Source organism: Eucalyptus grandis, chromosome 7, assembly GCF_016545825.1.
Source record: "Eucalyptus grandis isolate ANBG69807.140 chromosome 7, ASM1654582v1, whole genome shotgun sequence".
In the NCBI taxonomy this organism is placed as follows: Eukaryota; Viridiplantae; Streptophyta; class Magnoliopsida; order Myrtales; family Myrtaceae; genus Eucalyptus; species Eucalyptus grandis.
In genome coordinates, this window is record NC_052618.1 from 4659859 (window position 1) to 4666398 (window position 6540).

Consider the following 6540-nt stretch of genomic DNA (forward strand, 5'->3'; position numbering starts at 1 on the left):
CATCATCTTTTCTTTCTTCTATAGCCTTTTTCTCCCTACAACTAGGGGGCAATTTGGTCATTTCACATTGCACAATTACCATTTTGTCCTTGGGCTGAAATTGGTGGATGGGCCTAATAAATGGGCTTGGCCATTTCGTGTTTTAATGGCTTGGGCCCCTCTAACCTGTGTGACGCGTTTTAAAGCCATGAGGATTCAGTGTCCAAAGTGGACAATATCACACAGTGGGGCCCAAGTCATTACAAATAGTTTCAGAGTCGACTCCCGACCGCGTGTGGGGCCACAGCGAGGGTGCTGTGCTCCCAAGGAGGGGAGAGTGTGACGGCCTGAGCGGCGGTGTGCAGGGAGGAGGGATGGCGGTGCATCCACGCCTCGGTCCCCGAACATGCGCAAGGAAAGGGTCCCTGTCCCACATCGCCTAGGGAGGGCATCGCCTAGGGAGGGGGGCTAGTTTATAATGGCTTGGGCCCCTCTAACCTGTGTGAGCAGTTTTAAAGCCATGAGAACTCAGTGTCCAAAGCGGACAATATCACACAGTGGGACCCGGGTCATTATAGGGCAGGCCACGGCACAATCCTAGGGTCGGGGGATCAGCCGGCCATGGCAAACTGGCGGTGGCAAAAGCCAATGCGCACTTGCGGTGGTCTTTACAAGAGAGAGGGGACCACCCCATCGTTTATTTACTAAAGAAGTTGCTAGAGTTGTAGTTTCTGCAAGATAATAAACAAGATCTGAAAGCAACTCACAACACTGCATAATGTGGTAGAATATAAAATCTCTAAATGATTAACTATCCTCCTAAATTATTCAATGACAGATACTAAACTTCTAAAATTTTATCAAGTGGCTAAAGATTTAAATTACTGAGCAACATGGTGCATGCTTTAAGGTTTTAAAGTTTGCAAATCAATCGACCATAATCTATATAAATACCAGAAAATACTCTCAAAAGAGGACAAGGGCCAATCATTTCATATACTGTTACAACAGGAATCAGTTATTCACACGGAATTAGTTACACAAACTGAACATGTATCAAATAAGTTCGTGAAAGAGAATATGGACATCCCAAGGATAACAATGACCAATCTTAGGAGCTTTTCAATATTTAAAGACATCATCGTTACCATCTCTGCTGAGGGTATACCATTAGATTTCACCCCAGCAAGAAGAAAGGCAACAAGGTCCACCCAATTCCTTATAAAAGGATCTTTTAGTTCCAGTGAGTCAATGACTTCTGAGAAGGGTCTAAGAAGCTTTGTCGCACCAATAGCACCCTGAGGTCCCATTTGGATAAAGATTTCAACAAGAAAGGAGCACATCTAGCAGTAGTGGTGGAAAGGACACCCAAATCACCACGAGCAGATAGAGGAGGTAGAGCCATCACAGCTGCAGACATTGGAAGCACTGCATCCTGCAAATTCATATTATGTAAGAAAAGATGAATTGCAGCAAACCAACAGAAAAAGATGCCCATACTTCAAATTTAAACAAACACGTTCATTGCAGATAAAATGTAGAGTAAGAGTACCGTTATATCATAATGGTCACTGATAAATTGTAAAACGAGCACTAGATTCAGAGGTTCCAATTTACTTTAACTTCTCATAGTGGGGTCAACTACTTTGAGAATCATCTTTCGAAATTCCCTGAAGCAGATGAAGTTTTGGCCGTGGTACCATCTCACGCTAGTCTTGCGTACCATTCTACCTTCTTCTTCAGTCAGAGCTAGCATTGTGTCCGTAGAAGCAGGCCTTGTTCGTGACACTATTAATATCCAGATTAATGTCTCTTTTAGCGCAAGCTGTAAATTGAGTTACGTAAGCGAGATCTCAGGAGGAAAAGTGATTGATGAGTGGTTTGGAAAGCATCCATAGAATGAGATGCCGAGGGTTTCTCGGTTCTTATTTTCTTCGATTATTGCCACACTTGATATGATTGGGTTATGTTTTGGGTCATCCATGATCAGAGGAAAAAATCTGAAAATCATAAGTATTTATCTTTAACTAAGGTGATATGCAAGTAATATCCATAATTTGTAACTCGCGAGTAAGGAATCTGATGATCAGATATATTGTTAGATACCTTTTCCGTAAGCTATATTTAAACTAAGCACTGGATAAGCCATATTCAGAACTAGATATATCTTCTTAGTTTTTTATTGTCAATTTTATCCTGATTTTTCATTTGAGTGAATTTAATTTATAAAAGCAACTACCGAATGAACAATGTTATGGTGAAGTCATAGAAAATAATTTATTAAGGAGGTGGTATACTTGTATCAGTTGTTCAACTTGAGGAGGATAAAGATTGCGCATGGTTTTCCAACAATTGTTTCCAACGAGAACATAATTCGGATTTGCTAATCTCCACTTTTCCTTATCCTGAGCCCTGTTAGGACTGGGTGAGAGATCTAGGAAACTAACGAGTTTGCTCTCGGCATTACAATCCCCGCTATTCCCCTGTGCTTACACTCTTGAAGTGCCAAGGAGGAGTAGAAGAGCCATTATCTTGTGCGTTCTCGTTTCAACTGAAGAGAAAGGGGAAAGCAACGCAGTTGAAGGTGACTTGGCTTACCCCATCCTCCATGGTTTATTGTTCCTATAAAGTCAGCCTCCGGAAGAAGTTGACTGATCCTGTCATTGGAAATCTTTTCGGCGTTTTGTATAAGAGGCGTGCGGTGCTCTGTAGTCTCGGTAAATCAGTTCGTAATTCGTTGGTTTTCAATAAATTTAACGGCTCTTCCCGGGCATCGTGTGACTGTTATTAGTGTACGATCAAGGGTGACGCTAGTGTTTCTTTTGGCCTATTCTTGTTACGCTTTAGGATTTCACTGTGTACGGTTTTGCTGTCACATAAATCCAATCGTTTTTTGTTTTACTGTAGAAAGTTTTGTTGACGATGATGGCGGAGATCTCCTAAGGCCGTGCTCTTTAGTTTCCTCGATCGATGATTCAGGAAATCATGTCAAGATTGTCTCCCAGGGATGCAACACAAATGGACACCCTCTCCAAGGATTGGAACCGTGCTTTTAACACTCTTCCCGCTCTAGAATTTGATGAAAAAACCTTCAGGAGCAAAGACGTTGATGGGCACGATACTTTTCTAGAATATATCGATCGTTGCATCACGCGGCGCCATGAGCTCAACCTCAGCATCGACTCGATGAGTTTGTTCATCTTCTCGAGAGGCAACAAGTTGAATCCCATAGTACCCAAGTGGATAGATATCGCCTCGAGTCTCAATCTCCGACGCCTTAGTCTTGGCCGCATCGTCAACTATCCCGACAGAAGATGGTACATGCAAATATGCCCCCACTTGGTGTCTGACACCATCTCTGTCCTCCACGTGAGCCATCTCTCAATGCAGGGCGTCAAGACGAGGCTGCCTCGCTTGGAAGAACTGGTCCTACACAGAGTTCAAAAGAGCGAAGAATTCTCTAACGAGCTAATGCTAAGCTGCCCGGCACTCCAGCGCGTGGAGCTGATCGACTGCTCCCGCTCCAAGGACCTCCTCATCTGTGGACCGAAGCTCAAGACTTTTGAGGCATCGGCCATGTTCGACAAGAAAACCTTTCGATTTCAATATCAGCCCCAAACCTCATATCCTTTAGCTACACATCGGGTTTCACCATGGCCTACCCGGATGAGGAGTTGTCAGCTCTCCAAGTACATGGCACTAGAAATCTGAGGGAGCTTGCTCTGGATCTGTGCATGGTCGAAATGGGGACCATCAGAAAAGCGGTCTCTCAGCTTCACCTCCTAGAGACCTTGAGGCTCGAGGGGAGCCCATCCGCCGAGCGTATCAGGATAACTCACGAGAAACTCAAGCACCTCGCCTTGACTAGATTCAAGACCCTCACCTTGACTGGATTCAAGTCTCTGATAAGAGTAAAGACCCAAACTCCTAATCTCGTGTCGTTTCAATATGACGGCCTGTGGCATCCCAAAATTCAATGACAAGCCATAAGGTGTGTTAAAGTCTTTAATTAGGTGATAAAAATTTCCATGGCTCATGCTTTAGCCATTAGTCTTTTAAATAGATGATTTGTGCATGTGTTTGTGAAAATTTAAATTTGATAGATTAATAATCTATGCTTGGCCATGTACTTTATAAAGTAAATTTCAATAAACAAGATGCCCCAAGACTTTCGCCAAGATGAAAATTGAAATTTAAAAATATTTATAAAATAATTTCAACAAAAAAAGGGGGAAGTTAATTTTGGAATGGGCCTTAGGCCCATTGGCCTAAGCTTAGTGGGCCAAGTTGGCCGGCCCAATAGAGGCCCAAGAGAAGTGGTTGACCGGCCCAATAGAAGCCCAAGCCCAAGCCCAAAAGTCCATAAGACAAGTGGCACAAGACTTTCATGCATTGGCTTAGGGGAGAAGGCCATGCATTGGCCTTGGTTAAGGCAAGTAATCATTATCAATCATGAGGATTTGGGGGTATAAAAAGGGAAGAGAGAGAAGGGTGGCCGGTCATTTGCTCGCCCAAAAGAGAGAGAGAGAGAGAGAGAGAGAGAGAGTTGTGCGAGAGAGAGATTTCGAGAGAGAGGGAGAGCGGCCGAGAGGGAGGAGGAGCCGAGGAGGAGGAGTCGCCGTCCGACCGCAGTGTTCGCCGCCGTGTGCCGCCGATTCGTGTAGTCTAGAGGCAAGTGGGAGTCCTCTAGCTTCTCTTGCATGCTTTTATGTTGGTTGCATGTTAAATTTTTGGGTGTTTAAGTGAGAAAAACCGAGGTGTGGTTGGCATATACTTGAATCGCATGACTGTTCTTGCTCGGATTATGTGAGTCAGAAAGTTGTTTGAGCTTGCATGTGTGTTTAGAGTCAGATTTTGGCTTCTATTTCTTCATGAGAGTTGTAGCTAACATCTTGAAATACAACATACCGAAATTTCGTGGAAAATTATGGATATTTGAGGGGTTAAAGTCTCATCCTACGGAGACCTCAGATCTGGAGAGTTTTTACTGACCTCTTGCTGGATTCGTGGTTGCATGTTGGTTTGTGATGAGAATATCACTTTGATTTCTTCATGAAAGTTGTAGGAGACATCTTAAAATACAACATAATCAAATTTGAAGTGAAATGAACAATAATATCCTAGTAAATCAACTAGATCTTGAAGACGATGATTCTGGTGATGCATTCCGAGACACCCGAGACTTCATGGACATAGATGATGACTAAAATCTGGTTATATGACTTATATCTCTTCATGAAACTTGTAGAGGACATCTTGATTTATAACATATCCAAATTTCAGAGGAAACGAAAGAGAATAGGTAGGTGAAATCTCAATATTTTGGACATGTGTACACTGGACGATGCGGTAATGGATCTAGAAGCTTCGTGAGACTGTATAAAATAATATAAAAATAATATGGCTTGGAGTTCTTCATGAAAGTTGTACGAAAATGTCTTTTCTATAACTCAGTAAAATTTCGTAATTTTTTGAGGCCGTATGAATATTTTAATCGAATTTCTTCGGAAACCGTGCATTCTGGTTTCATCCGAAAATTATATGATGTTTTGTGAAAATTGGGAAATTTTGTGAAATGTTATTTGGCCATGTATTTTGTATGAAATTATCATCCTATTGGCTTGTTTAATATTTGCCGTAATTTTTATAATTTTGGGAATTTGTTGATATTAAATTTATGGAAATGACAAAAGTTGGAATTTAAATAAATAAATAAAAAAGAAAAATAAAATAAAATCGATTATTTTATTGGCCATAAATTCCATTAAATTATCTTGTTGCATGTGTGATAAAGTCTTGGTATATGTATGACATTGAATCGAGATGCATGTGTGATAAAGTCTTGGTATATGTATGACATTGAATCGAGATGCATGTGTGATAAAGTCTTGGTATATGTATGACATTGAATTGTGATGCATGTGTGAATCCTATGCCAAGTATGACTTGTTTGATGTCACGCCATATGCCATGTTAAATTGAGATCAAAATAATGGTAAATGTGGATAATGATAAGTGAGGAGGTGGTTGTGGTGGAGGATGAGGCCGGAATGTATAGAGATGCATTGCCGGATTTCCCTGGGAGATTCAAGATGCCCGGAATGTGGGGGTGCCGGAAGCCCTGTCGGAGGTTTCTACACGAAAGGAATGCCTCGCGATGCCAGGATTTGGGGTGCTGGATGCCCGGCCAAGGAGTGTAAATGCCGGAAGCCCTGTCAGAGGTTTCTGCCCGAAGGGAATGCCTCGTGATGCAAGTTGGGATGCGAGATGCCCGGAATGTGGGGGGCCGGATGCTCGGTGGCCTGGGAGGTTGAATGCCGGAAGCCTCGGAGGTCTTTGCCCGAGAGGATGATGAAATTGATGATTTGAGGAATGGGTGATGTGGTGATCAAATTGAAAGCTAAAAGTGGAAATTAAACCATGATGATATGCATGATGATGATGATGATATGTGATGTGAAATAATGATGATCACCCATGGCATGATATGCATGATGATGATGATGATGATGATGATGATGATGATGATGATATGTGATGTGAAATAATGATGATCACCCA